This window comes from Ambystoma mexicanum, chromosome 2p (assembly GCF_040938575.1).
Source record: "Ambystoma mexicanum isolate Mex_15411 chromosome 2p, UKY_AmexF1_1, whole genome shotgun sequence".
NCBI classification, from domain to species: Eukaryota; Metazoa; Chordata; class Amphibia; order Caudata; family Ambystomatidae; genus Ambystoma; species Ambystoma mexicanum.
Genome location: NC_090923.1, coordinates 539,512,876 through 539,525,562, shown reverse-complemented (window position 1 = coordinate 539,525,562; position 12,687 = coordinate 539,512,876). Strand labels below are relative to the sequence as shown.

General features: G+C 46.5%; 1 protein-coding gene across 3 annotated transcripts in view; it reads right to left on the bottom strand.

Moving 5' to 3' along the window:
* The window catches only part of HDAC11 (histone deacetylase 11), an 810,750-nt gene that overhangs the window by 587,251 nt on the left and 210,812 nt on the right, over positions 1 to 12,687 (bottom strand). The window lies entirely within an intron of this gene.

Below are 12,687 nucleotides of genomic sequence, written 5' to 3'. Positions count from 1 at the left end.
CCACAAATTAGATCCGCCAGATTAGAGCGCAAGATAAGGAAAAGGAATTAGGTTGGGCTCTATATAATGATTTAACAGTGGTACAAAACAGAAAACATATTATATTGTTCTGTACAGCGTTAACAGAAATCAGAAATCTATATCTAGGTCGTTTTATCTATAATTCTGAAGTGTTAAATGTTGAGCAATTCTTTACAAGAATCTCTAGTGTAGAGGAAACATTAGCTACAATTGCAGTAGTAATGGTTTTACAAGACGCTAATCTGATGAAGCTAAAATAGTCCTATTTTGATGATAATGTTGAATAATATGTATTTATAAATTTAAAAATGATGTAGTACCCAGAGAATATGGAAACATGCACTTGAATTTGATGACGAGATGAACTTGGTGTAGGGCTCTCTGGTTGGAAATTATTAATTACTTGTTTGTTGAAGATGATGAATAAATACATACAGCTTTAGCTTGTGTAAATTTTGATTGTGATGAATTTGAGAAGATTATATGATGTATGTGTATATTATTGTTTAAGGTTGTCTTAGAGCAATCAGGATAACAAATACTAAAAGGTGACTAAAGGACACATCTAAGGGACATTTAATGCAGAATGGAACACACATCATGGACAGAATTTTTGTATTTGCATCTCAAGGTCAAGCTAGATTTGAGGTGTGCTGTGTTCCTGGTTCTCCCGAGGTAACTCCCGCCTACTGGGTGATGCCCAATGCCAAGGAGCTGCCTTTAGGGGCTACTCATCAAATCTCAATCACGACGCCATGCCCTCCACAGTACTGCAGCAAGCACTCTAGAACAAAACCTTCTATCTGAAAATAAGTGCTCGACTGCCATAATGCCTAGAGATATCTGGGCCATTTCAATACATCTATACAGCTACACAGGCAATGGTCTAACGCACCAATTACACATTAATATTCTATTGTGAGGGTTGTACTGTTTGGTAACGAGTCCCTGGAGCATTATAAACCTATTTCTAAAAGAAATACTTTATTTCATTTTTGGATCTAACAAGCACATATATCAATCATTGTAGCTTCATTATTCAATCCCTTGACAGTGTGATATCATCTAGCCCAAACATCAGCCCTAACTACGCCACTTATCCACCTTCCTGCAAATCCACCCCTCCCCATTTCATCTGATTTCCTACTTCAGTCCCATTTCCAATCACTAGAATGCTCAGTGTGTCCAACCAGCCGTAACAGCAGTCCAATCAAAAATCACAGAAGCCTTGTATATACATTCTCTAAAAATTCTTACTCCATACATCATATGCCCTTCATGGTGGCTTATCATCTGAGTGGAAAAATATTGCTTTTATCAACACATTGCAAGCCAGTAGCATATCGTGTCACCTCTCCCTTCCACCGATATTTTCAGTTTGATGAACCATTTGTCCAGCATGGGACCTTCTTTATGTTTCCATGATAACACAATCCTGCATTTAGCCAACACAAATGCCAGCTCTACAAACCTCAGCATATGTTTCTGTGTCTTCGAGACTTGTCTATGGTACATGCCAAAAAGGCACACCTGAGGCGAATCTGAAAAGTGGAATTACTGAACACCCAAGATAACTATGCACATGCAACATGTGTTATTACAAAAGAATATGATTTAATGTGTCATCACTGACAGATTAGTCAAGGTGTAACATCCATGTAGGTCAGCCTGCATGAGAACACTATTGTGTAACAGTGGACAGCCGACGCGTGTTTTAATACAGGTCTTTATCAAGGCCGGGCAATTATTTCAACAAGAGCCATCCAAATGATAGATCAATGTATCTCCGCAAGTGGGCAGTAACTGCAAATGGAGGCCCGAGTGGTTCAATGTTAGAGTGATGGAACCATGTGCAGCTGCCAGAATGCAGCATGCAAACCTTTCGGTGATGAACAAAATTTAATGTGTATGGCAAATAAAAATGCCACAACTCAGCGAGTTAACCTTTTGGTATTGGGCAAGATAACAGTTCAGTTTTTCAGAACAATGAAAAGCAAGGCATGGCTGGGTCAAGCACATGCAAACACATGCAGTGATAGCCTTTTGGTGGGGCTCTGACATTTTTCAGTTCGTAGCTCCTGTTTGCAGTTGAATATTAAAAGTGTGTTAGGTCAGCGATCTTATTATATACTGCCGTCCAGTACCTTTGTATCACTGGACAGTCCCAAAACATACACATCAGCCCTGCATTCTCACATGTACATGTATAGCAACTAGAAGGTTCAAGAAAATGTTTGCCAGTCTTGCAGTGTTCAGGTACACCCTATACACTAAATTGTACTGCATCAGCTTAAACCTGGCATTCCTCTATACCTTGTGTGGTTATTGAAGAATTCTGCAACATGCTCTTTCATCCAGCACTATGTTTAGATCTGTTTCCCATTCTGCTTTAACTCAGAGTTCACTCTCGCTCCGAAGGGCTATCGGAGTACGATATAAGTTTAACACCATTTCCAAACTATCTGGTAACTCATACACCTTGGAAAGGAGCACAACCATCTCTGGATCCTCAGGCAGCTCCGCCAATGACTTCTCGCAAAGTTTGTGAATTTTGCATACAACAGGAACAGTCCCATCAATAGGCCATATCAGTCCACCAGTTCCCTAAATTCCAACAATTTCCCATGTTCAAACACGTCCCCCACACGGTCACTCCTACATCTTTCCACTTCATCAACCAAGCTCTTATATTATCAATAGTACATGCTCCACTAGTGGAATATTGAGCGAATATGGGTGCTTCACTCCCACTAGCCAACTTGCAACATAGTGAAGCTACGCGGCTAAATAATAAAGTTACAAATCAGGGACCTGTAGTCCTCCTTCTGTGCGCTCTTTGTAGGGTGATCAGGGCTATTTTCGTGCTGGGGTTTCGTGCTGGGTTTGCCCAAAGCAAGTCCCTAATTTTCACATGCAGTACCTCAAAATGCCTGTGAGGTACCTAAAAGAACACATCTGCACAGTAATACAACATTTTTGGCAGACAAATCATATTTACCAGAGCTATTCTCCCCATCAAGGAGAGTTGCATTTTTTTCCAAAGTTCCAGTGTCGGACCCATTCTAGTTAGAGCCCTATCAAATGTCAAACATCATATGGTGGATTTCTATACCCAAATACAGCGGTACCATACTATCCGGCATACCAGTGCTGCATCGTAGTCTAGCCAAGGGAAACAGGCAGCCCAGTTAATCCTGATGCCGGACCGTGCACCAAAATTGTCTATCACCTCCAGAATAGAAGGCAAATTCACTTTCGGGTTGTCAACATATAAAAGGATATCATCTGCATATAAAGAAATCCAATGTCGATTTGCACCCACCAAAATAGCAGCTTCACTAAACTCCCTCCTCAATCATACGGCTAGGGGTTCCCGGACCAGAACAAACAATATGGGGGAAAGTGGGCAGCCCTGTCTTGTGCCCAATTATACAACCCATTCCTTTGAAACTATTCCCTCTGTTTTAACTCTTGCAAATGTTTAAAGTAAGCGAACCCACTAAAGGAAGCCCTTTCCTAGAACAAATTTCCACAAGACTGCAAACATCCATGTCCATCCTACCAAGTCAAACACCCAAATTGCATCAAGCAATGCCACTACACACTCTTCACTCCGACTGTTCATGTAGCAGATCAAAGGTTGCGCTCTCTTCAAGTTGTGTGATGTGTTTCTATTCACTACAAACCCTGTCTAATCAGGATGAATCCAGACCAGGTGTATTGAGCTAAGGATCTTGGCATCTACGTTCATATTACGTTATTGTTCATTTGTATAGTGCCTTATATACCATTGGTATGATCTCAAAGCACTGTGGGTTAAACATCACTTGGAGACTGTAGTCCAGGTCAGTGGAGAGAGTAGGGTAGTAAATGGTGCTTGGGTGCACTCAGTATGTGTCCAGCCAGTGTGGTTTAGGTGGTGTGTAGCTGCATTCTAATGCCAGGCGTAGTGCAGTGGCTGTGTGAGGTCAGTGGAATGGGTGCAACAAGTCCGTTGACCTCGGGTCTGCATTCTGGTGGTGGTGGAGCAGGTGTATGAAATTATGTGTGCAGCTAGGCCGATTTGTTTGTGGGGTATAGCTGCGATCTAAGGATTTAAAAAAAATGTATACCTCTTTATTGATTTACAGGACATAGAGGATATGCATACAGGACAATAAAAATACCAAGAAAAAGAACAAAACAAAACATAATTCTGCAATGCGACCTTGTTTTGTCATGTCGCATCTGTAAAATAGCGAGGAGAAGTGAGCACTAGCCTCAGTTTGATACCGGAGCCCAGCCCATTGACATTCCAAGGGAGTAGGGTTAATTGTACCTAATGTGCCATTGGACATCACTTCTAGTTCTAGACGGAGGGGTGAGAGGTGTCCTCATTCACCTCCCTGTCACTATCTCGTGGGGGTCAAGATGGTGGTCTGAACCTGGCTGATTTCTCAATGCATACAATGCCAGTGGTAGACAATGCAATCATCCTTTCTTCACGGAATAATTTCAATTTGGCTATTCTCTCTTTAAACAAGCCGTTGAGTCTCTCACTGTTCGTTTGCGGGTGATACGCCGATGAAAACCTATGCTTTATACTAAGCAACAAGCCTATTTGCTCAAAGACTTCCTTTACAAAACGAGGGACATTATCCAATCTCAATACTTCACATATTCCCCATTTAGGAACCACTTCTCATACTAAACATTTGGCTGCACAAGTGGCGCCTGGATGTGTATACACGGTCCAGCTTCAATCCACCTCGAAAAGGGACATACTACCACTATCATATACCTATATCCATTACATACTTGCAGCATGTCGACATAGTCAATATGCAAATGCTGAAAGGGACCATTAGGTCTTGGAATAACTCCTCTAATTGTGCGCAATGTGTGCCCAGCAGTAAACTATTGACATACAATACAATTTACTACATAAAATGCAACGTGTTCTATTATATTTGGAACTAACGACTCGTCCGCAATTGTTGCTGCGAGGCTCTCTCTAGTACCGTGCGCAGGGTAGTGTAGCTGTTCCAGCACCACCCTTAATTAGGCTACAGGCAGCACCGGTTTACCAGTCCCGTCTTGTCGCCACAATGCTTCAGAGGGGTTTAAAGAACACCCTCTCTGCGTCCACAAGTCTTTTTCGTCTTTGTGCGCTTCCCCTTTTATCTCTGCTAGCTGAGTCCTAGACAAATTATTATAACATTCAGACACACTTATCACCACCATGTTTTCATTCACATCCGGCATGTCAAATGATATGATAACTTCAGAACATGCAATTTGCTTCGCTTCCTCATCTGCTTTTTGATTTCCACGTGAGATAAAGTCTGCTCTAATAAGCCTGTCTAAGAAGGCTGGTGTGTTGCAGTGGAGTGCCGTCCACTGGGAGATAGCCCCTCCTTTTCCAGCATGCTAGCCCTGCGTGTACTGTCAACGTCACATAGGCGGAGTCACTGTACACTGTTACTTCCTGGTCTGCATGAATCTCGAGCGCAATAATCAGCACCACTAATTCTGCAGCCTGTGCTGAAAAGTTAGACGTAGTCGTGCACTTATCAGTACTACAAATTCTCCATTGACTGTGTGCTTCACCACAGCGGCACCTGTATATCTCGGACCATCATTTTGATTGATTCTCGAAGAACCGTCAATAAAGAGAATCTCCCCAGTTGCCAACGCATTTTCCTTCACTCTCAGGAGTTCATCATAGAATTCCTCATAGTTCAAGCAATCATGTGTGTGTTCATCCTCTGCCAGTGGTTCTGCTACAAACATGGCAGGATTCACTATTCTTAATCAGACGATTTTAAATCACCGGATTCAATATGATTACCTCATAGGCAGAAGCCCTTTGAGAAGTCAACGTGCCTTTAGGTTCCAAAATGGCAAATAATTCATGTTCAACAAATAACGTCATGGAACATCCCATCACCATGCTAGCAGCCTTCTCAATGGTGAACACGGCAGCTGCCAAAGGTTGTTCACAAGGAAAATGACCCCTCATTACTGCGTCTAGCATCCCACTGTAATATACAAGGGGCTTGTACCCCAACGAGGTTCTCTCCGTGAGTACAGCTGTCATACCAGTGCCATTCGTGTGCGAAAATAATAAGAATTCTTTAGCATAATTGGGAATCCCTAAAACTGGCCCGGTGCAAATTGCCTTTTTCAACTCATCAAACCCTTCTTCCATTTCCTCAGTCCAAACAATCTTTTCCTGATTCACCTGTGCTTTCTTCAGAGCTTGCAACAAGGGCCTTATATATGAACTGTAATCAAAGACCCATGCTCTCACATAGTTACATAGTCCCAAAAATCTATGCATGTGCTTTACCTCGAGTGGCTTTGCTGTTTTAAAAATAGCCTCAGCCCTCTCAGGAGTAACTTTCTTTCCTTCACACGAAATTAACTGGCCTTTGTACAGCACTTCCTCTTGACAATACTGCAATTTCTCTTTGTCTACTTTATATCCTTTGTCTGCAAGGATAATCATTAGCTGGACTGAATCGTGTCACGATACCTCTTAATTGCTTGGCCTCTCCTCAAGTCAATTTTACTCAATATTCAACCCTCATCGTTCTCAAGTTACTTTATCCCAGCCTCCCTCCGCTACTCGTTTTCCCTAATCTCTTTCTTCACCCACTGGCCATTCACACTTTTGCCACCTCACTCAGTTTTACTCACCATTCGATTTTTCAACTTCCGACTCTCGGGATCGTACGCCTCCTCAGCCTCTTCAACTTTTGGTCCTTTCAGCTTCCTGTAGATGTCGGAAGGGGTTTCTGCCTGAAAACAAGGGACCCATCTAACCTGGATTGCAAGACTTTGTGTTAAAAAAACGCTATCTACAGGGAGCTTCACGTCCTTTCAGCCAAATGGCAGAGGTTGTGCGATATTTCCGGGACCCCAAAGCTTACTTATCTCGATGGATATCTAACCATCCTATCTCTGCGACCACGTGAACTTGGGTCTTCCAGCCCTTTAAGATGAGGTAGCAATACCCTGGAGATGGATGGGGATGCAGAAGTTACTTAAACATCAATAATCAAAACGACTCTGGTAGTTGGCAAAAGGAAAACTTTTTCAATATCAATTATCTAAAACAGGGAGTACAACGGACATCAACAGACGTCTCAGTGCAAGAACTCTCAAGGCATCTTGAAAAAAAGCATTATTTTATAACAAAAAAACATCATAGGTGACGTCAACCTGCGTATTACTAACGTCATCCTACGTGGCAAACTACAAAAACCTAATGGCAAGTGTGATAGGGTCAATTGGAATACCTAAGTATACGATCCATACTCGTCTAAGGCAGTGAAGAAATGTGATAGGTTTATTAACATCAGGTGGGGCAACTAAGCCCTCCCCTAAAACCGGTCACTATGAACGTCACTAAATACAAAATATCCCATTGGCTACACAAACTATAGGACCCTTAATCATGCGGTCCTCTACCACTGGTTGGCACTCCGTCAGTACTTTTCCACCTACGTCTAGCAGCATGCAGACTGGGCTTCCAGGTGCTGGTGAGCTAGTCTTTGACCATAGCTTCCCACCAATTAGCATATTCATCCATCATCACCTCAGTGGTCTGCAGTCAATTAGGGCATTGAACTGGTCCTTGGGAGTGTTCTTTGCTCTGAAGAATTCAGAGGAGTGAAGGCACGCTCTGCCCTCATGCGTAGGTGTGACCATCATGTTCGCCCAACTTCATCCCTCCACATGACTGAAGACCACAAAAATCGAGCCTCTCGTGTATTAAAAATACTATTTTCTACTAGACCTCTGACGTCATCCTTGTTTTGTTAATGCCTCCTGAACAGGAGCTTAGTTCTTTCACACGATTTGTATCCAATGTCTGCTCACTCCAGCCTGATAAGACCTTGGCTTCTTGGTTTATCCAGTCTCATCTTTCTGAGATTTATTTTGTAATTCACTTGTTTTTTAACTGCAACACACTGGAAAAGAGGCCTTCCTTCTTTAGCCCAGCTCTGATATAACACGTAGTGGAAACAACCAATCTTTATTTGCTTCTATATATATGTATATGTTAGCACATGCCGCAATCCATTCAATACTTAGCCAGCCTCAAGAATACTTTGTCCGCCTGCGTTTCTTTGCATGTGTACACGTGTAAAACAGCTTCACATCTTCATCATTTCTGTAGCATATGTTTCTTCATCTTGATCCCAAGAGGCAACTTATCTTCGATACTTTCTTAATGCCTTATAGAATATCTGCATACTCTAGTCTCTGCATCTCTTCTATGTACATCAGCTCGACTCTGTATGACGTCACCATTCATTGGTGCTGCTTCTTCCGGAATTTCATTCAAATGGCCATCATACTGTCTTGTATGCAGGTATGGTTTTCTCAATGGGAACCTTGCCTGCAGGATTCTCTTTGGTATCGGTATTTTCACTGGTACCGCACGTGTCTCAATCTCTGGTTCCCAACATGTATGATATTATATGACATTTATAACAAGCCTATACACAAGTGTTTCAAGGTGTGACGAGGCAAGGGAGGGGAACAACAGGGAGGACGGACAACGATCCTACTAGGCCAGGTGTCATTCAGATCGCACAAGTGCAAGGGAAGGGGGCAGGGACAGTGCAGTACATGGGAAGATGAACAATGAATAAGTAAACGGCCAGCATGTGGCAAGTACATGGTCAAGTACGGGCATCAGGAGTCAAGGGCCGGTAGGGGACTGTAAGGATACAGAAACAGTCGCCAAGTGCAGGGGTTGCCAGGTGGGCAGTGCAGGTGTGTGACGCTGGCGGGGGAAGGACCTGGGCCCGAGAATCAGAGGGTGTCCAGGTAGCCGGTGCAGTTCCGGTTACAACCGGGAGGTCAGCAGAGGAGAGGAGGAGAAAAAGCAGAAGCAAAGAGAAAGGTTTTGAGGTGCTTCCGGAACCAGAGATGGTTCTCCTCAAGTTTAAGGGAGGCAGGGAGGCTGTTCCAGAGGGAGGCACCACCCGAAGAAAGATCTACCACCAACTTGTTGCTTGGAGAAGCGACTGACCATGAGGGAGTTGGAGGCGGATGAGCCAAGAGCTCGAGTAGGAAGATATTTGGGAAGAGAGAGATGAAGGTATTGAGGCCCCGGACCCCAGAAGGCCTTGTGAACGATGCAGAGAGTTTTGAACTTAATCCTCGCAGCCACTGGGAACAAGTGCAGAGATTTCAGTCCTGGAGAGATACGATCCCTGGGCTTGAGGCCAAGGACAAGTCTTGCAGTCCTGTTCTGGATAAGTTGCAGAGGGCGGAGAGTAGAAGCAGGCAGATTTAGATAGAGGCTGTTACAATAGTCCAGCCTAGAGAGAACCAGGGCTCCGGAGACAGTGAACTTCTGGGAAAAGGAGAGGAAAGTAAGAATACCTCTGAGGAGGTGCAGCTGGTAGTGTGACTTCTTAGAGACGTCAGAGATGTAAGGAGAGTGTGGAGTCGAAGATGACCCTGAGGTTTTTAGCCTTGCAGGTGGGAGCAGGAAGAGGGCCAAGAGAGGCCGGCCAGAGAGCTACAGGGAAGGAGGGAGTGGGTGTGCCGATGAGTAGAATCTCAGTCTTACTGGCATTAAGGCAGAGGTCATTGGCGGCACACCACCCCTGGATAGCAGACAGATAGTCAAAGATGAGGGAAGGAGAGGAGGAGGCCAAGGGTAGCCTGAAAATGAGCGGGGTGTCATCCGCCTAGCACTGACAATTGGGGCAGAGAGCGGCAATGCGGTGGGCAAGGAGTGCCAGGTATTGGTTGAACAGCAAGGGTTAGACGTTAGATCCCTGGGGGACACCAAAGGTAGAGAAAAAGATAGCGGAGAGGAAGGACCCCAGTTGGACCTGGGAGGGTCGGTCAGAGAGGAAAGAAGTCAGCCACGCCAGAGCCTGACCGGTGATACCCAGGTTATCACAGAGACAGAGAAGGCAAGATGGGCGAGGTGATTGAGGTGTGGGTACTTGCTCCTTCTCTACACTCCCTTTACAGTCCCCACCCCCTCTGCTTGTTGCAACCTGTCATAACAACCTTTATAAACAAACCTCCACAGATTCCTAGTTAGTAGCTTCACGCCAATCAAAAACCATCGTATAAAGCACCATCCACCACAAACCGCCCCGTAGTTCCCCCCCAACCAGAAGCACCTGTAGCCCAAACCAAACCAATCACGAACTCAAGTCCCACATCGTTAGGCAGCGGCCGCCAATGCAGGGTACCCCTGCCCTATCGGTCCAGTACAGAAACCTAAGCGCCGGTGACGGTAGTCATCCGTTCTCTACCCTCTCCATTTTGCAAAGAACCTGATGATTTGGTGTCTTGGGGATCCAGTTGCGGCAAGAATCGTGCATTCCTTGGCCTCTGTCCCTGTGGTCCTTTTGGTGACCATTGCGACTCGGCTCCATTCAGGATCTGGGTCTGCAGCCATTCCCAAGCATCTTTGGGTGAATAAAACAGATGGGTGACTCCTTCGTGGTGCACTTTAAGCACCACCGGAAAGAACAGTGCATATTTCATAGACAGGGACTGTAGCTTCTACTTAATGGAGTCAAAAGACTGCTGGGCCTTTTGTACCTCTCTGGTGTAGTCTGGATAGAAGCCAACACAGTACCCATTGTAAGTGATGGGACCAGTGGCTCGGGCCAATGGCATCCCGATCACATAAATTCAGTAGTCTGGCGATAATCGTCTGTGGGGCGTGCCGGGGACCGACCGTCCAGTTGTGATCCAGTGTGCGCACTCAATTGAGAAAAACTTGGAGAGTTTCTTAGGGGAAAATAGTTTGGTGAGCCAGTGCTCAAGAAAGAGCTTGACATTGGTTCCCTCCTCCTTCTCAGGGATCCCGAGGATCCGTATATTGTTTCAGCGCACCCGTCCCTCATTATCCTCCGCTCTGCTTTCGAGTTTGGTCACCTTCTGGGTGGTGCGCGGTTCAAATATCCTTTAGCATTAACATTGCGGCCAGTTGTTTCTCCATTTGTCGGACAGTGTCCTCTGAATTCGAGATCCTTTGCTCCGTCTCTCCCACCCTCAAGGCCAGGTTGCAGAGGTCTTGCTGGAGGAAGGATACCTCTGTGGACAGGCCTCGATTCCCCAATGGCCTTTATGACATCTGTGATGAAGATGGCTGGATCCTGGTGTTCCTCGCTTATGTCCTCGATTCCAGGGGCCTGGGCCATGGACCTCTGGGAGGGCCCCACTGTAAAGAGGTCCATTTTACTTTGAAGGGCCTGTCGTTTGGTTTTGTCCTTGACCATTGTGCTTGCCAACTCTAGTCCAGTAGGGGGGGCGGAGGGAGGTTTCCTCCGATCCGCCATTCGGTCACAGAGTGGGCCCCAAGGTGTCAGTGGCAGCACCCCCTGCAGAGCCCCTTGTCGTGTGCAGCACCCCCAGTCCATGCAGTTACGCGTAGCAGCCTCTCCCCCGTGGGATGTGACCAGCAGTGGTATTTCTAGTGTGCTAGTTTTGATCAACCAGCCCTCAGAATAAACGTCAAGACGTGGGGGGTGAGGGACTACAGCTCCCCAGCAATTTGTGCACTATACAGATTTTCCCCTCAGAGTCTGGGGGTGGGGGGTGGCTCGCCGGCAGGACCACACAGCCGTCCACTCCCGCTTGGAGATAGTATCTAAGTACAAGCCTTCGGGTTCCAGGCCATTTTGGGATCAGAGGTAGGGCTGCCCCAGACACCCATGACAGCACAGTCCCTCCAGAGGCCAAGTGCGGACCCTCAGCCTTCTGGGTATTCACCACTGTCTTTAATTTGTAGGCTGGTTGTACCCCTTTATGCCAGGGGGGGGGAGAAGGCCACCACCGGCCAACCCCAGAGTCAGGCCCCGCAGAATCGGGCCCCCACGTTTACTCAGCTTCTTCAGAGCAGGGTATCGTGAGATCCCCCTCCATCTCCTTACCCGGCCCCGGACTCCCTCGTCGAGCACTTCCACAGGCAGGGCCCCTGTTCCGTTGTGCCTGCTGCTGGTATGCCACTCCTGGTGTCTTTCCCCACATTGAACCCCTCACAGGGAGAGAAGGGTCATCCACTGCACTGCCTCACCTCCAAGGCCAAGCCAGAGTAGCTGAGTGCCCCGGGCCCCAACTAGGCACTGGGGTCCTTTCAGGATGTCCGCGGCCCGTGGATAGGAAGGACACGGGTTGCGCCGCAACTCTCCATGCTGCAGGGCACCCAGTCCTCCACCAGGATAGAGCCTCAGGTGGGCCAAGTGGGGGAAGCCCGTGGTCCAGACACAAGTCTCTTAGGGGATCATCCCCCCCCACCACAACACTGGCCCATGCGTCGGCAGGGGCCCCCTGGAGGGAGGGAGTTTCGGACTTCACGTTGTGCACTGTTCGCCTTCAGCAAGCCTGCTGGTATCTCCTGCCCCGCTGCGCACCTTCAGCTGTATCCCGTCCACCCGTGGAAGCGTGGGGCAGGGCAAGATGGCACCATGAGCACCTACAAGGAGTCAGCAGGTGAACTCTCAGGCACCATGCACCAATTCTCACCCAGGCGGTGCCCAGGTGTAGCTCTGTTGGTTGCATTCTAAAGACCGTTTAGGTGTTCATGGTGGTGTGTAGGTATGTGCGCAGCTAGGCCTGAAATAGATCAAGGGGTATAGCTGGATTCTTTTGTTTGTTGGTGTAGAGGAGAGAGTGAGCAATCAGTGTGTGTGT